At 40.1% G+C, this 18835-nt stretch overlaps 1 protein-coding gene across 1 annotated transcript in view; it reads left to right on the forward strand.

Moving 5' to 3' along the window:
• LOC101442557 (saoe class I histocompatibility antigen, A alpha chain-like) overlaps positions 1–18835 on the forward strand; it is a 1048500-nt gene that overhangs the window by 531450 nt on the left and 498215 nt on the right. The window lies entirely within an intron of this gene.

An 18835-nucleotide genomic window follows, 5' to 3' on the forward strand; every position in this document is an offset into this window, starting at 1 on the left:
GAGTTATAGCAGTAGGTAGAGTACCTATAATGAGGTAGATGACTGAATATGGGAGGAATATGGTACGTACTAAGAAGCTATTGTTTTCATGAGAGAGGGAAAGAGAAAAGAAAGGCAATAGTTTCAAGAGCGGATACCAGACAGAAAACAAAACAAAGGTATTAGAAATTAAGAGTTAGACACTTTGTGGATCAAAGAAAGGGAGGTGGAATATAGGAGAGATAGTAGATGGTGGAGGATATCAAGATGTAGGGGAAAGGGGATAGTGTAGATAACCAAAATCTATTCACAGAGAAATGAGGCAGTGGAGGATGAGGAGACCCAGCAAATGTAAGGTGTTTCCTGCAGGACCTATTGTATTGTTAAGATAAAATAGAATAAGAAGAAGATGGGGGATAAGAAAGAGAGGGAAAAAAAAAGACTTTGTGGGATATGCTGGGAGAAAAGACTAGGGGATAATGCAATGCCAGGAATCAGGACATTAAAAAAATAGAATAAAAAATAGAAATAGAATAAAAATATAAACAAAACAAAACAAAGAAGAAAAAATGCAAACGTTGTGGGATAGGACATTCAAGGACCTCAGATGGACCTCAGGGCATGGTGGATTCAGGAATGGAAAGTCTGAGATATTGAGGACTCAAGAGGTGTGAGTCTCTGGGGTGTGGGCCACCAGAGTCCAGGGAACACAGACCTGGCAACCTCAAGTCCAGTTAACAGGAAGCCTGGGAGCACCACAGTGCATCACAGCCTTCAGGGATCCCCGCAGCTGGGTGCTAGCCTTATGGGTGAGGTCACATCCACAAGCTCTATCCTGTGTTCTGTACCCTACAACTCACTCACTTACTAGGGTCTATTGTGTGGATATATCACCAATTGACTTCTGGAACCCTCCCACCCTGTGGTCCCCCAGAACGGCCTCCTGGGGGCACCTCTAGGCTGTAGCCAATTTAATGACTCAGATCAAAATCCAGGTCCGGGGGAGGGGCTCCAGCCCAAAACGCTAATAACAGAGTCCAAACCCGAAATTCCCACGCTTCGCAAAATATTCCCCTAATCAGCTTCCAAACGTCTGCCACCCTACGAGACCCTGGTAGCGTCTCTTTGTTGCTATCACTTTAAGACTGCTGTAGGTCAGCAGCCGGGCTTGAGGGGGGCATGGCTGTAGGCGGAAATGCTATTGTTTGTGTCCACAATCAAAAATTCCCCCCCGCTTTGCCATGAAACTCCCATCTGTCTGCCCAAATCGGTCTGCAAGCGCCTCCCATCCCACCAACCCCCCAATAGGCCGCCCAGGGCCCACAAACTCCCCAATACTGCAGAGCCTCCAAGAAAAAGAAAAAAGGAAAAAGAAAAGAAAAAAAAACTGAAATCCCGCCGCAGTGGCCCGCGCTGCGGCTCCCTGGCTCTGCCCACCCAAGGAGGGAATATTCCGCGCGCAGCTGGGATCTCTGTGTATATTTCACAGACACATCCTCTGTTACCTTCCCTCCAAATCGATGTCCAGACACCTCCCGACCAGCAAAAATCCGGAAACAGCCCGGTCCCAAAGAGCCTCCAACACCGCCCAGCTGACTCCCTGCAGGAGATACTATCAGGGAAGTTCACTCAGCCACCATCTTGCCCCGCCTCCTCCAGCTGCTTTTATGAATAGATTAACCAAGTCCCTCCTTATATACTCGAACTTAAATCCCAAGTCACACTCTGGTCAGCTATTCCTACACATCCACTTTATCACACATTCTTATCCAAACATTAGGAAAAGCTACAAAAATTAAAAGATGACCCTCAAACCCCTCAGAAAGACCTGATTAAAGCAGCTCTTAAGGTCTTAAACAATAGAGAAGAGGAAGACAATTTAGAAAAGCACAAATGAGATCAGGCTAAAGCCTCCCTCCTGGCCACTGCCTTCAGGTCTGATTCTTGGAAACCTCATCCCCCTTCTTATCTTCAGCCACCACCTAGGCCCAGTTTTAAGTGTGGAAAGGAAGGCACTGGGCACATTCCTGCCCCAACCCCACACCTCCCCTGAAGTCTGGCCAGTATGTCATCATAAAGGTCATTGGAAGTAGCATGGTCCTTAAAACACTGTTTCCAGGAAATTTCCTCCAAGGTACTCACAGACCTGGAGCTCAGATCCTCCTTTCCAGACCTCTTGGATTAACAACAAATGACTGACAGGTCCCTAGGTCAAGATGGCCCACGTCTCCAACAGTAAGTCCAAACCAGGGCTAGCATCAAGGCTGGAGGTGCACTGACCTCCCTGTTAATTAATGGAGGCCACATGATCAGTCCTCCTAGATTATTCAGGACCTTTATCCACTTCCTCATTCTCTATTGCACAGCTTAATAGCATCCCCTCTTCTCCTTTAATCACCACATCATTTTTATGCTCTTTAGAGAATTTCACATTTTTTCATCAGTTCCTTGTAATCCCTACTTGCCCTTAAGCAAGATATTGCCTATTTCCTAAGCAGTTAAATCCTGTCACTCTTGGCAAGCCTACTTGTCTTAAAGTCCTCACCCCTTTTCCAAGAAGCACATGTGCAATCATAAATGAAACCTGTTGCTTCTATAGTAACAGAACAGAACAAATAGAGAAAAATCTCAAAATTAAAAAAAAAAAAAAACATAAAAATCATCTGGAATGCCTGGAGTAACAGCTATGAAAATCAATCATGGCTATCTTATCTTCATTCCTCTCATTTTTCTTCACCCTTTAAACCAATCCTTTACCCATTATTACACCTGTCCTAATAGTCCTACAGCTGGTTCTCTTTAGTCCTTGTTTCTTACAGCTCCTTGTCCAGTTCACATGCTGAATTGCACAATCAACCACTCAAGAATATGTGAACAGCTTCTTTCTGCTGCGTGAACACCAATGCCTGCCTCCCCAGAACCAGAAACCACAACCCATGGGACAAGATGGGAGAGAACCCTCCCTGCCCCTGGACAGTAGGAAGTAGCTAGAGGAGTCAACACCCCCAACCCCCTCACTCTTCATCCAGCCCCAAACCTTACACACCTACTTAGACTCCTTACCATATACATATAAAACCAAAGAGTTAGGAATATTACAGGTTTCTCCCTTACAAGGTTTATAATGATTAACAGATCACAAGGATTACAATGATTAAGAAACAATGACTCACATTCCCATGACATGGAACAGTCCCTCATCCAGAGCCTTCGTGTCCAGATAGAGTTCATTTCCTTACAAGAATAGATAAATAAGCCACATGACACCACCAACCCCTCCTGCACCCCTAGAATTCACTACCCCTACCCCACCACCCCTAGCCTTCCCTGTTGGCACTTGGATCTTACTGAAGCCCCAGCACACTCCCACTAACTAAGCATGGCCATACCTATGATGCATTGTATAAATTCATGACTGCCTCAGCCAGGGGAGGGCTGAAGTCTCTCTGCAGACCTCTTCCATTGGGAGATCTTCCCAATAAACTTCCTGCCTGCAATCGTGTCAGTCTCCATATCCCAGTGAACATGGCTTTTTTTCTCTAACACAAACCACCACACTTTCTAGTCTTAGTTTACTGGGAGATTTTATCACGAATGGTGTGGAATTTTTAAAATTCCTTTTCTGCATGGAGATGTTACAATGGTCATTCTCCAATATCCTCTTCTACAATAAATTAGTTGGATTTTCATATATCTATCCAGATTGCATCTGGGTTAAAACTTACTTGGCCATGAGGTATCTTATATACCTTTTTTTCTAGTATTGGATTAGATTTGACAGTATTTTTAAGGAATAGTAGAGGAAATGGTCTTCATGTATTTTCCAGTATCTTAATGTTGTAGGTATCTAATTTAATGCCATTGTGATCAAGGAATATACTCCATGTCCTCAATTCTTTTAAATGTATTTTGACTTCTTTTAGGGCTCATAATGTGGTCTGTATTGGTGAATTCTCTTATACACATTTGAAAAAAAAATATCTCTTCTCTTCATGTGGGGTGGGGTATTCTATAAATTTGACATAGGGCAAGTTGATTCATAGAATGAGTTCAGTATTCTATATTTTTACTGTTTTTCTGTTTTCTTGTTTACCAATTACCATGAGAGGATTGTCTATCTCAAGATATAACTGTTGATTTGTGTATTTCTCTTTTCAGTTTTAACAGTTTGGACTTCAATTATTTTGGAGCTCAGTTATTAGATGCTTCTGCATATATTATTTATTTTTTTATTTTTTAAAGATTTATTTTATTTATTTCTCTCCGCACCCCATTCCCCTGTTTGTCTGCTCTCTGTGTCCATTTGATGTGTGTTCTTCTGTGTCTGCTTGTAATCTCATTAGGGGTGCCAGGAACCCATCTGGGACCTACTGAACTGGGAAAGAGGTGATTACTCTCTTGCACCACCTCAACTACCCGATCAGCTATGTCGTCTTATTTTCTCTCCTCTGTCTCCTCTTGCATCATCTTGCTGTGCCAGCTCTCTGCATTAGCCAGCACTTTTGCACACAGTGGTGTTCCCATGCTGGGTGGCATTCCCATGCAGGGTGGCATTCATGCACAGGGCAAAATTCTCACATGGGCTGGCACTCCACATGGGCCAGCTTGTCGCATGGGCCAGCTTGCCCTGACTAGGAGATCCTGGGCATTGAATCCTGGACCTCCAATATGGTAGATGGAAGCGCAATTGGCTGAGCCACATCTATTTCCTGCTTAATTAGTCTTATGATACTGATTTTTGCATTACTAAATGTCCTTCTTGTATCTGGCAATATTTCTTGCCTTAAACTCCATTTTGACTTATATTAGTATAAGACAAAATACTATTTATGTGTCATATCTTTTCAACCCTTTAACCTTTAAATTAATTTTGTGTTTGTATTTAAAATGTGTCTCAAATAAATAACAGTTAATCTGTCTGGATTTTAATCCAGTCTGACAGTTGCTGTCTTTTCATATTTACATTGAATGTCATTATTAATATGGTTAGAATTATGTTTGCCATTTTGCTGCTTATTTTCAATTGATCTCTGTTTTGGTAAAGAAGTTGTGAGTTTACAGCTAGTCATGCAGAACAAACACAAGTTTTACATCTCTATTAACCTTCATTTAATTTTTTAACCTCAGAAAACTTGAGTATTTTCCAAAGTGTTTTTCTATGGAACATTCCAATTAATACTATACATTTTTAAAAAGGACAGCTGTATTAGTCAGCCAAAGGGATGCTGAGGCAAAACACCAGAAACTGGTTGGTATTTATAAAGGGTATTTATTTGGGGTAGGAGCTTACAGATACCAGGCCATAAAGCTTAAGTTACTTCCTTCACCAAAGTCTATTTGGAGCAAGATGGCTGATGACATCTATAAGGGTTCAGGCTTCCTTTGTTCCTACATTCCTGGGACTTTCTTTTCTCTGGGTTCAAGGTTCCTTCCTTCCTGGGACTGGCTTCTCTTTCCTCTGGGTGCTGACTTACTGGGTCTTTAGCATCAAACTCTAACATCAAATATCTCCATCTCTCTTCTTCACCATGCCTTTTATCTGTGAGTCCCCACCCACCAAGGGATGGGGACTTGATGCCCTAATCCTAACTCAGTCATGCCCAGGTACAGATAAGATTACAAGAATAATCCAATTTTTTTTTTTTTTGGAATTCATCGATTATATCAAACTGCTACAACAGCTAAAGCAGGAGCAATGAAAGAAAATGAGAGAAATGACCTCCTCAAAATTCAAAACTTTTCTGTATCAAAGGCATTTGTCAAGAAAGTGAAAAGGCAGCACTCTTAATGGGAGAAAATATCTGGAAACATATATCTGGTAAGAGTCCAATATTCAGCATAAAGAAATCCTACAACTCAATATTAAAAAGACAACCCCTTTAAAAAATTGGCAAGAGACAGGAACTGACTCTTTTCCAAGGAGGAACTATGAATGGCTAAAAAGCACATGAGAAGATGTTCAACATCACTAGTTAGTAGGCAAATGCAAATGAAAACAAAGAGATATCATTTCACACATACTAGACTGGCTGCTATAAAAAAAAGAAAACCATAAGTGCTGGAGAGGATATGGAGAAATAGGAGCACTCATTCACTGCTGTTGGAATGTAAAATGATGCAGACAATTTGGAGGCTAGTTTGTCAGTTTCTCAGAAAGCTAAGAATAGAATTGTCATATGGCCCAGCAATCCCACTACTTGGCGAATACTCAGAAGAATTGAAAGCAGGGACATGAACAGATATTTGCACAAAAATGTGCATAGCAGCATTATTCACACTTGTCAAAAGCTGGAAGCAACCCAAGTGTCCATATAGAAATGAATGGATAAACATATAAACAAAATGTGGTCTATACACACAATGGTATATTGTTATGGAATGAAGTTTTGAAACATGCAATGACATGGATGTACCTCAAGCATGTGATGCAGAACAAAATAAGCCAGTTTCAAAAGAACAAATATTGATGATCTCACTGATATGTACTGAGGATCACGAGCAGACTCACGGAGGAAGACCCTGGAAGGTAGGTTACTAGGAGAGAGAAGGGGAGTGAAGAGCACTGAGGCAATGCTTAATCTGTGCAGAATTTATAATTTGGTTGATTGTAATGGTTTGGAAACCAATGAAGGTGGTGGTGGCACAGTGTTGTGAGTGTAATTAATAGCTCTCAAGTGTGAGTTGAATGTAGCTCAAAGGGGAAGTTTGGGCCATCCATGAGACTAGAAGGAAAGCTGGAGGTTAAATAGGGCAATTATATAATTCAGTGAATCCTGGGGTGGCTGAAGATTGTAGTTGAGAATACAAATATAAGAATATTCAAAAAAAAAAAGAATATTCTTTCATCATCTATAACAAAGGTATGTCACTAGTACAGGGTGTTGATAGTGAGGTGATATATGTGGGAAAATTCACCTAAAACATACTTCTATGAGATATGATTGCTGAGACCTGCTTAGCAATAGGTTTGCAAGAAGGGAAGGCAACATGGAATTGAAGAAATAAAAGGACAGAAATAAAGACACAAGAGAGAAAATAATATGGGACCAGGGGCTTCACAGCTTCTGGAATTGAGAGCCTCAACCCTAGTTTCCACATTGTATTTATTAGAAATAAGAAAGCAGTAGTTATCTCTGTTTGCTTTCAAGGTGCTTGTTATTAAAGCTGCAGCACCTGCAATGTTAGGAAACAAGCCATACAAAGTTCAAGTGCTTCCTCATGCAGACAGTTTTCATGCTGACCAGTGTTCCATCCAGTCAAGACTGGTGTTCCTAAGCCCACACTATTTATTAGCTTCAAGAGAGGTTCCCACATTCAAAGTCAAGCTATTTTCCCACATCTCCCCTTTTTTGTTTTTGCAAAGCAGTGAAGGCAAATTTGGCAATTTCTTGCTGCATCATACCCCAGAAGGTTTGTTGTGTGTATCTGAAGACTAAGTACATGGAAAAGAGATGGGAACAGATAATTAATTACAGATAATTAATATACCTCCTAGAAGACCCATTCCCCAACTCTTAATCCATATCATAAGGTTCAGGGATCTTAACCCATCCACAATTCCTGTCATAGTTTGTGAGGCAGAAAGCAATTGCAAATGAGCATGTTGAATGCTTGTTATTTGGGCTTGTAATTGAGAAATATCTAAGCTTAAATTGTTTTTATGACCATGCAAATGTCGTTTCACTGAGTTCTAAGGAATATCACTGCTATTGTATACATAGGGATCACAAATACTAGATATATTCTAATCACATTGTAGGCATAAGCACACATTTACAGTTTGTAATCCTTCTACCAAGATCAAAGCTGCATTTTATACATAATCTATAACTGCAGTAGATTATACAACAAGAAACAATAAGACTTCCAACTAGCAGACATTTAATGAATAGACTTTCATTTCTCATGGGCTTAAGGTTCCCAACCAGCAAGGCTAAATAGGCCAGTACTTGATCAAAAATGATGTCATTTCCCCCAGAGTGTATAGTTTGAGGCATAGGTAGCAACAAATTATTCTTACACCCCCATTTTGGGGCAACTGGAAGTTTAACTCATATTTTCAATGCCTTCTTTGGTCTCACTGTTTGTTGGAGATTTGGATCCAAAGGGTATCAGGAATGAAAGAAAGAGAAAGAAAGGAACTGAAAGAAAGAGAGAAAGAAAGAACAAGAGAGCTGGGCTCAGGGGATCTGTGAGTAGAGACTCCTCAGACCACTTTATTGTTCACAAGGGGCTCTATATATACCCCAGTCTACGTGAGAACAAGCAGCAACATGCAGTTAACTATTAACATTACTCATAGTCAAAGAAATTTAAAAATATTTATCTCAAGGTACAAAATTTAAGTGTTCTATTTACTACAAAATATTATCTGCTCATCTTTTCTTATAGCCTTTTACAGCTTCATCTTCTTTGCTGGGAACTCTTAGTTACTACATTCCTTAGGTTACAAGCATAGCCATGGAAACAGCACATCTCTCCTTGTGAGACCACTGTACCTCAGTTTCCAACATTTCCCCCTTTTTGTTTTAGTCAAGGTGACTGTGCCTGTCTTAGGTTGCCCTCCTCTGAGGGTCTTACCCATCACTGACTAACAGCTAAGCTCTTTAACTTGGAAAAATTATTGAAGTGCTTTTGCTAGCACCAGAGCATTACATGTCCCATGGTTGTTATGCTTTGCAATTTTTTCAGAAAGTACTGTCCCACACAGGTGAGAATCATGAGCACCAGAACAAATATGACTAGCTCTATTCTTAAAGCTGACAGGAAATGCTGTCATTTCCACCAATTAACTGGGTTAAATTTTGTAATATGTGAAATCATATCTGAGAAAATATCCTTATCATTTGCTACATGAATTTGATTGAGACATATCCAATATTTTTCTTTGTAATTCTATTATTTCTAGAGAGATATTACTTTTATGGCCTAATAAATGATTCTTAATTTTTTCCATACTATATCTGATGAATTATATGCAAGTGGAGTCACACAGAAATTACTTTCATTCCAATCACTTCAACCCCTTTAACAAAGTTAAATTATACAATTGATCTCCAATATGTTAACACAGCTGATTCTAAATTATTAACTTGATTATTTACTAAAGAAAGTCTTAGCACATTTTCAAACAAAGTGATAGTGACATAGTTGGATATTAATTTTTGCAACAAACTAGCAAAATTTGGGACTGCTGCATACTACAATGTTGTCACTTTAATTTATAAGAGATTGTTTCTGTGACACACACTTTTTTATAATAATTAAAATCATAATTAACCATATTGTACTTTTGTTTAATATTATGTTGAAACATTGGTAAGTTTATACACTCTTAAGCATTCATATGAACCTTTTATTCTTACGACTTTTATTAACAGAGGGTTAAAAAATCCTGTTAATTTTATATCACTTTTAAACACATTCCACTCAACTTATAACATATTAAATGAACTCAACTATTACTTTAATTTTTCTGTCAAGGTAAAAGAATAAATCTCTTGTAACTAGTATGAAATAAAAAGCTACTTTTCAGGATTTGATTTTGAGAGAGCAGGTTTGAACATTAATTTCCTTTAAAAGAGATAAGACCTTTACTTCCTTGAACACCGAGGAATTGATGAGGTTAAAGCGCAAGAAGCTATTTTGATAAAACAGACTTTCTTTGTATACTGATTATTCAGGATGAAAACTTTTCATAAACTTTTACCAAAATAGGTTAATGACTTGAGAGGCTTTGAGAAAGAACAAAATTTTAACTTTGCATTAGTATACTATTTGATACTAAACCTTTTAAAACTTTATAGACAGACCCATCAAATCTTGCTTAACTTTAACTAGAAAAATTCTTTTCCACGAACCTTCTACACTTTCAATATTCATTCAGGTTTTGTCCCACACTCTACTCCTTCCTAATAATCAATCATTTTATCTTAGGACAAAATCATCCCCTGTTTCCTAAAACACATTCCATACATCTCTCATATATAAGTTACTAAATCAATTTTGGAAACTCTTTCCAGACAAACTTCTTCTAACATATAATTACCATCAACACTAAATAAGCTTGTTAAAATAATGAACTTTTTTTCACTTAAAATATTAGTAGCATGCAATACCAGAAACAGTTTTTTAGAAGCAAGTTGACAGTGGAGGATGGCTGCTGACAAGTTTTCCTGTTATAAAATTACCTTTTATTATTAGTATTAAATCAATTCAGGGTTTTGTTTAATAATGACTTTTTGGAATTAGCCATTTAAATACCTTAACTTAAACAATGGGACATTAAGCTTCTTATAATTATTTATAATTTCAAGATAAATTTTACCTTCAAAGAACACATTCCCTTAATTGAAGTTACCAGAGTACCTTCTACAACTTGCCACATGCATTTAACTCCCAAGAGTTTATGAAAATTAGCCATCCTATTTTAGGACAAACCACACCTTTTAGAAAAAACTTATTAAATTTCAGTCAGCATTCCCACAAACTTTTAACCTTCTTTAATATTCATTTAAGTTTTACATTCTTCATTTTATCCTGTGAAGAAAAAGAAACTATTCATTTCAATCTAGGCAAGCACAACTTTATGAAAAGACTTATAGTAATTTTGTTAATCAAGACTTACAATTTTTATCATTGTAGAGATCTTATTAACATTTAAACTTATGTATTAATATAAGTGTTTATTTGCGGCGGCTTGCTCGGTCGGTAGAGGTGGGGTCTGGCTGCGGACGAGGGGTCAGTCCAGCTCTGGACGAGGGGTCGATCCCGCTTGGGACGAGGGGTCGGTCCCACTTGGGACGAGGGGTCAGTACGGCAGCAGACGAGGGGTCGGTCTCACAGGGGTTGCGCGGTTCGGCTGACAGGGTCGCCTGGCGAAGCCGGTGATGAAGGGGTCGCGCGGAGAAGCCGGCGACGAAGGGGTCGCCTGGAGAAGCCGGCGACGAACTGGGGACAAGGGAGGCCAGGCCCTTGTCGGGGGCTCTCAGGACTGGAGGGCGCACGGCAGAAGAACTACCGTGGAGACAAGGTAAACACGCAAGTCCACTTTATTGAGGGAGAGGCAACAGTTTTATAGGGGCTGGGGAAGGCTGATTGGTCAAAGCCACGCCCTGTTCTGATTGGTTGCCGGTGAAAGGTAAGTGGGCGGTACTGGATGGGGGAGGGGTGGTGGTTAGGGATTGGCTGTCGCTGTTGCTGGGGGAAGGGGCAGGGTTTAGGGATTGGTGGCTGCTGTTGCTGGGGTGGAGGGCAGACTGGATTTTTCCGCCCACGCCTGGCAGTTGCTGCTGTCGGGGGAGGGGAAAAGGGCAGACTGGAATTTTCCACCCTGTGCCTGCGCAGGGAGAAAGAAGAAGAAGGGTGCGGCCCCACAGGCATTGGGTGGCGCCATCCGGGAGGAGGGGCGGCCGCGGAAGCATGGCTGCCGAGAAGGGGAGACCCGAGGGCACTCTGCGCCCATGCCGAGCTCCCTTCAGGGGTGACAGTGAGTCCGAACAGCCACCCTATTATGGGGGCAGCGGCTTGGCCTGCTGCAGCTGCTCCCCCACCAGGCCAGCAAACCACACTTCAGCCCGAGGGGTGACAGCATTTATTTAATTTTTGGCCATTTTAATAGAGCTCTTTTAGAAATTTTAATTTATTAATTTATATTACCATCCAGAGGTATCAAAATATGCGGCGGCTTGCTCGGTCGGTAGAGGTGGGGTCTGTCTGCGGACGAGGGGTCAGTCCAGCTTTGGACGAGGGGTCGGTCCTGCTTGGGACGAGGGGTCGGTCCGGCAGCAGATGAGGGGTCGGTCTCACAGGGGTTGCGCGGTTTGGCTAACGGGTTCGCCCGGCAAAGCCGGCGATGAAGGGGTCGCCCGGAGAAGCAGGCGACGAACTGGGGACAAGGGAGGCCAGGCCCTTGTCGGGGGCTCTCAGGACTGGAGGGCGCACGGCAGAAGAACTACAGCGGAGACAAGGTAAACACGCAAGTCCACTTTATTGAGGGAGAGGCAACAGTTTTATAGGGGCTGGGGAAGGCTGATTGGTCGAAGCCATGCCCTGCTCTGATTGGTTGCTGGAGAAAGGTCAGTGGAAGGTGCTGGATGGGGGAGGGGTGGTGATTAGGGATTGGCTGTTGCTGTTGCTGGGGGAAGGGGCAGGGTTTAGTGATTGGTGGCTGCTGTTGCTGGGGTAGAGGACAGACTGGAGTTTCCTGCCCACGCCTGGCTGTTGCTGCTGTCAGGGGGAGGGAAAAGGGCAGACTGGATTTTTCCGCCCTGCGCCTGTGCAGGGAGAAAGAAGACATCGTGTGGTGCTATCTGGGAGGAGGGGCAGCCACGGAAGCATGGCTGCTGAGAAGGGGAGACCCGAGGGCACTCTGCGCCCATGCTGAGCTTCCTTCAGGGGTGGCGGTGGGCCCGACCAACCACCCTATTACAGGGGCAGCAGTTTGGAATAGGCCTACCGCGGCTGCCGCCCCCCGCCGGGTCAGCAAACCACACTTCAGCCCGGAGGGGTGACCGCAAAAATATACCCTGACATTGAGCAAACAGACAAACACAAAACAATTAAAACACACCAATAGAAACATACAGTCTACAATTGATTCATAATTCTTACTTTCATACTTTTTTGGTATAGCCATTTTTAATATTTTTTCTGGAATCCATGTTGCCTGAAACATGCAAGCTTGTGCTTGGAAACATTTTTATTAGTTCTCAGCAATCAGTTAAGATATGTTGAGCAGCATAAATGTAGTTAAGCTCTTATTTAGTGTTTAGAACACACATTTTTGGATTACTCCTCTGTAAGACTATACTGAGACTTGAAGTTCAGGAGTAAAATCTTGATTTAAAACCAAAAATTCCTTTTAACACCTTGATAAAATTTTGTACTAGTTTTATTATTTTGATTAAATAGGCCCCATCAGAATTAGCATGGAAAAAAAAACAGAACACCAATGTTGCTATGTTTATCTCCTTTTGCAGCAGTTTAATTCTATTAAACCCCACTAACCCACAGCTATCTTGTCATGTAGACAGCAGGGGGTTTACAGAGTTGCTGCCAGAATAATTTCCTTATTTTAGTTAACACTTAATAACAGAGAGTTTTCTTACAAGCCTGATTTCACTAAGAAGGACTTTATTTAATATTTTCACCTGTTTTATATCTTTTGATAGTTTAAAAGGTATTGGCTCAGGATGAAACTCAACCCCACCTTGTGGATTATTTGTATCTGGTGGTATCACATGTAATGTTACTGGGAAAGCAAGTAATAATTGTTTAACGTAAGGCAAAGCGTCACCAACATCTGAAAACATTTCTAACTTAGGCTTAGTAACAGAAGGCAATTCAGTAGGTATAGAGGGTTGTATGAGATACACAAAAGATATTTCATTAGGACACTTCACTGAGCTTTTGTTGATGAAAGGGTTAATATCAGGATGAGGGAAAAAAACCTGACGGTTCCCCATTTGCCTCAAGCTCCTGTTCTTGTTTCAATTTACTTTCTTTCATTTCAAATTTACTTATGGGCTTAGAAAATATAGTAATTTCATTTTTCTCTGCTTTTTCAGATTGTAAAGGACCTAAAGCTGCTGCTATCTGGTGGCATAAGGCCCATACTGATAATGGAATGAATTCCATTTTTTGATATGCTCTTCATAAAGCTTTCAATATGCATCTCCACTGTTTCAAATTTAAAACATTACACCACTGAGGCTGAAGCTAGCAACATTGCTTTTGTATTAAAGCAAACAATTCTAGTAATTCATAGATTTTTATAGGCACCCCCATTAACTTTAAGTAAAGTTTTTAAACTCGTGAATATACTTCCACAATTCCTATTTGATTACCCTTTACCCTGAGGACTTCGTGGAAATGTTACTTACTTAATCTTGAAGACTCAAGTCACCCTGCTTTGGACGTCTCACTTGACCCTCATTGAGGTCTTTTTCTCAGTTTGCAATACTGATTTGGAAGACTCACTTCTTCGGGCCCCACATTGGGTGCCAGATGTTGGAGATTTGAACCCAAAAGTTATCAGGAATGAAAGAAAGAGAAAGAAAGGAACTGAAAGAAAGAGAGAGAGAAAGAAAGAATGAGAGAGTGGGGTCAGGGGATCTGCAAGAACAGACTCTTCAGACCACTTTATTGTTCACAAGGGGCTCTGCATATACCCCAGTCTATGTGAGAATAAGCAGCAACATGCAGTTAACTATTAGCATTACTCATAGTCTAAGAAATTTTAAAAAACTTATCTCAAGGTACAAAGTCTAAGTGTTCTATTTACTACAAAATATTATCTGCTCATCTTTTCTTTCAGCCTTTTATAGCTTCATCTTTGTTGCTGGAACCTCTTAATTACTGCATTCCTTAGGTTGCAAGTGCAGCCATGGAAACAGCACATTTCTCCTTATGAGACCAGTGTGCCTCAGTTTCCAACAACTGTTAGCGTCTTTACTGGACCCAGGGCTTCAACTCAGTGTTGAATTTAAATATAGTCCATTGTTTTGTGGATTCAGAAAATAATAACTGTTTTGTTTTAAGAGTCCTGATGCAGTGTCTGTAGCAGTGAAAGCATACCTTACCCTCCCAAGAGCAGGAGGGGACCAATGTCCATCATTGTAGTGAGCATGAAGGATACTCATGGGTGATGTCCATGAGCTCTTGGCAAGTAATAGGCAGCCAGAACTGCTGGACTAGTCACCACAAGGTTTGGTGCTGTAAGGGTAAGGCCACATTGAGAAAATAGGAATAGAACTACATTAGGAAATAGGAATTGCAAGTGCCTTCAAATAAGTAAATAACTTAGGGCTGTCTCCAAGGAGAGTGCCAATAAATAACTCAAGACTGCCCACAAGAAAAGTGCCAAAAAATAACATGGGGCTTTTTAGGAAAAAAAAAAGATACGCTACCTTCAGCTAACTGCAGTGTTCCACTTCTGTGCCTGCTTGCTTGCTCATAAACCCCCTCCCCCTCCTAAAAGGCTATAAAAACACCTCTTCCCTGAGGCTCTGGGCTGTTCTCTCCTCTACATTGGATGAGACAGTCACCGCGTGGCTAATAAAGCTCTCAATTGGAACTTTATTCAAAGATGAGTCTGGTCAATATGGCTGATCTATAACAGTGCTCATGATGCACACCTTTCTGGTGGAGCCACTCAGCTTCTTCTCTGGTCTCCATGGTATGGCTCTGGATCTTCATGAAGGCATCTGCCTGAACAGTCCTAAGAGAGGTGTTAGAAGACTGGGCAGAGATGTGATAGTTACCTGTCACTGCTGGCAGGTGTCTCAGATGTTCTCCCACAAATCTCTCCACCATAGAGTGAGTCACAACAGTCCATTGTTTTTGTCTTGCTCTTAGTATTTTCAGTTCACCCCTAGATAGGGATGGCAGTCTTCAGAGTGACCAGACACTATTGGGGTAAGCCTTTCTCTTTCAGCAGGGCTTCTTATGCTGCATACAATTGCTTTTTTTTATATTGTACTTTTGGCCCCTTCTCAGAGATGTGACTAAAACCCAAGGGGTATTTATTTAGAATGCTGCCTTTGCCACAACCCCAACCAAAGCCAATATAGGTGCTGGCCACAGTCAATTCACAGACTAAGTCAATGTCCACCTTATCCATCTTTTTTATTTTTTTTATTTTTTAAAGCAGCCTGCTGGAGGTCCCCCTACTCCCATGAAGGACCTTTCCCAGTTAACACATACAATGGTTTTAATATTTGAGCTAAGTGAGGGATGAAAGATTTTTAGTATTCCAACAATATTGCAAACTACATTAACATGAGGAAACACTGTACTATATCAATTACAGCAGAGTTTATAGTTTTGTCTTACCCAGCTAAACAACATTTAAGAATTTGAGAGAGCAGCAGGGACCTTGGAGTTGTCCCAATTGTTTGCCTATTTCAGGCTCTTAAGATAAGATAGTATTGTCTCTGATCTTTCTTTTAAGTTTGAAAAAAGGATTACTGGTTAACCTAATGTCCTCAGTAGGGCTTCAGCCACAGATTTCTTCTATGCAGTCAGATTCTTTGCCACCAGGCCAGGGCAGATGGTTGGGCTGTGCACACAGCCTTGGGGAAGCACTGCAAAATTCAAGTAATCAAATAAGTAATTAAAGATCTCAAAACATATATTAGAGACCAATATTTTGAGGTGAAGGAAGAGATTAAAAATATGAAGAAATCAATTAGAGAGAATACAAAAGAAACTGCAATCATAACAAAAATATACCAGATAAGATGGTGATGAACAGCACAATTCAAGAAATCAAAAATACACCCTCAGCAAATAACAGCAGACTCGAAGAGGCAGAGGAGAGATTAAATGATGTGGAAGACAGTACATCTGAAATCAAACATACAGGAGAACTGGTCAATAAAAAGATAGAAAAATTCCAGCAGGGGCTTAGGGACCTGAATGATAAGGCAAAACATGCAAGTATACGTGTTATAGGTATCCCAGAAGGTGAAGAAAAGGGAAAGAGTACAGAAGGTGTGTTGGAGGAAATAATGGCTGAAAACTTCCCAACCCTATTGAGGGAGATGGATGTACATGTCCAGGAAGCACAACGCACCACAAACAGCATAAATCACAACAGGCCTACCCCAAGACAGATACTTGTCAAGTTATCCAATGATCAAGACAAAGAGAATATACTAAAAGCAGCAAGAGAAAAGAGAACCATCACATACTAAGGAGGCTAAATAAGATTAAATGCTGATTTTTCATCTGAAACCATGGAGGCAAGAAGACAGTAGTATGATATAGTCAAAGAACTAAAAGAAAAAAATTTCCAACCAAGAATACTCTACCCAGCAAAGTTAGCATTCAAAAATGATGGGGAGTTCAAAATATTCACAGATAAACAAAAACTAAGAGAGTATGCCAAAAGAAATCCTGCCCTTCAAGAAATACTAAAGGGGGTTCTGCAGGAAGAAAGAAAAAAACAAGAGAGACAGAGCTGGAGAGTGTAAGAGCAACTAAAAAGACAAAATCAGAAAAAAAAATCAAACAGAATATGACAAACACAAATGCAAAGAAAATATGGCTAATATAAGTAATTCCTTGAAAGTAATAACACTAAATGTCAATGGATTAAACTCACCTGTCAAGAGACTCAAGATTGGTTAAAGAAAAATGACCCATCTATATGCTGTCTGCAAGAAACACCTCTTAGACCCAGGGATTCAAGGAGGTTGAAAGTGAATGGCTGGAAAACAATCTTACAAGCAAATAATAACCAAAAAAGGGCAGGAGTAGCTATATTAATATCAGAGAAAAGAGACTTTAAATGCAAAACAATGGTGAGAGACAAAGATGGACACTACATATTAGTGAAAGGGATGATCTTTCAAGAAGAAAGAACAATCATAATCTTTTATGCTCCTAACAAGGGAGCCTCCAAATGCATGAGGCAAACAGTGGAAAAGCTAAATGAAGGAATGGATGTCTCTACAATTATAGTGGGGGAATTTAATACACCACTATCAACTTTGGACAGAATATCTCAAAAGAGAATCAATAAAGAAACAAAAGCTTTGAACAGTATATTAGAGGAGCTGGACCTAATAGACATATACAGAACATTACACCCAAATACAGCAAGATATACAGTTTTTTTAAGTGCACAATGATCATTCTCCAAGATAAGCCATATGCTAGGCCACAAAGAAAGTCTTGATGAATTCAGAAAGATTGAAATCATACAAAATAATTTCTCTGATCACAGTGATGTAATGCTGGAAATCTGCAAGGGCCAGAGACCCAGATTTGGCACCAAGATTTTGAGATTAGACAACACACTCTAAGAAAAACTGTGGGTCATGGAGGAAATCCCAAAAGAAATTAATTACTACCTTGAAACTAATGAAAATGATAACACAACATATCCAAACTTATAAGATGCAGCAAAAGTAGGACTGAGAGGGAAATTTATAGCCATAAATTGATACATTAGAAAAGGAGAAAGAGCTAAAGTTGAAGAACTAAATGCAGACTTGGAGGAATTCATTAAAAAACAATAAACTAACCCCAAAGAAAGAAGAAAGAAAGAAATAACAAAGATCAGAGCAGAACTAAATGTAATAGAAAATAAGAAAGCACTTGACAATGTAAACAAAACCAAGAGCTGGTTTTGAGAAAATCAATAAAATTGACACTTAGCTAGATTAACAAAGAAAAAAGAGAGAAGATGCAAACATGCAAAATAAGAAATGAGAAAGGAGATACCACTGCTGATCCCACATAAATAAAGATTATCATAAGAGGATACTTTGAAAAACTATATTCCAACAAAAATGACAATTCAGAGGAAATGAACGAATTCCTAGAAACACATAACCAGCCTACATTGACAAAAGAAGAAGTTGACCACCTCAACAAAACAATCACAAGCAAAGAGTTATAATCCGTCATTAGAAACCTCCCAACTAAAAAGAGCCCTGGGCCAGATGTCTTCACAGGTGAATTCTACAAAGCATTATGGAAAAAACTAACACCAAACTTGCTTAAACTCTTCCAGAAAATTGAAACAGGAGGAACATTGCCTGACTCATTCTATGATGCCAACATTACTCTAATACCAAAGCCAAACAAAGACACCACAAGAAAGGAAAATTACAGACCAATCTCTCTAATGAACCTTGATGCAAAATTCTCAACAAAATACTTACTAATCATATTCAACAACACATTAAACAAAGTATACACCATGAGCAAGTGGGGTTCATTCCTGGTATGCAAGGATGGTTCAACATAAGAAAATCAATTAATGTAATACACCACACAAACAGATTGAAGGAAAAAAATCACATGATCACATCTATAGATGCAGAAAAAGTATTTGACAAAATAC

Source organism: Dasypus novemcinctus, chromosome 22 (genome assembly GCF_030445035.2).
Source record: "Dasypus novemcinctus isolate mDasNov1 chromosome 22, mDasNov1.1.hap2, whole genome shotgun sequence".
NCBI classification, from domain to species: Eukaryota; Metazoa; Chordata; class Mammalia; order Cingulata; family Dasypodidae; genus Dasypus; species Dasypus novemcinctus.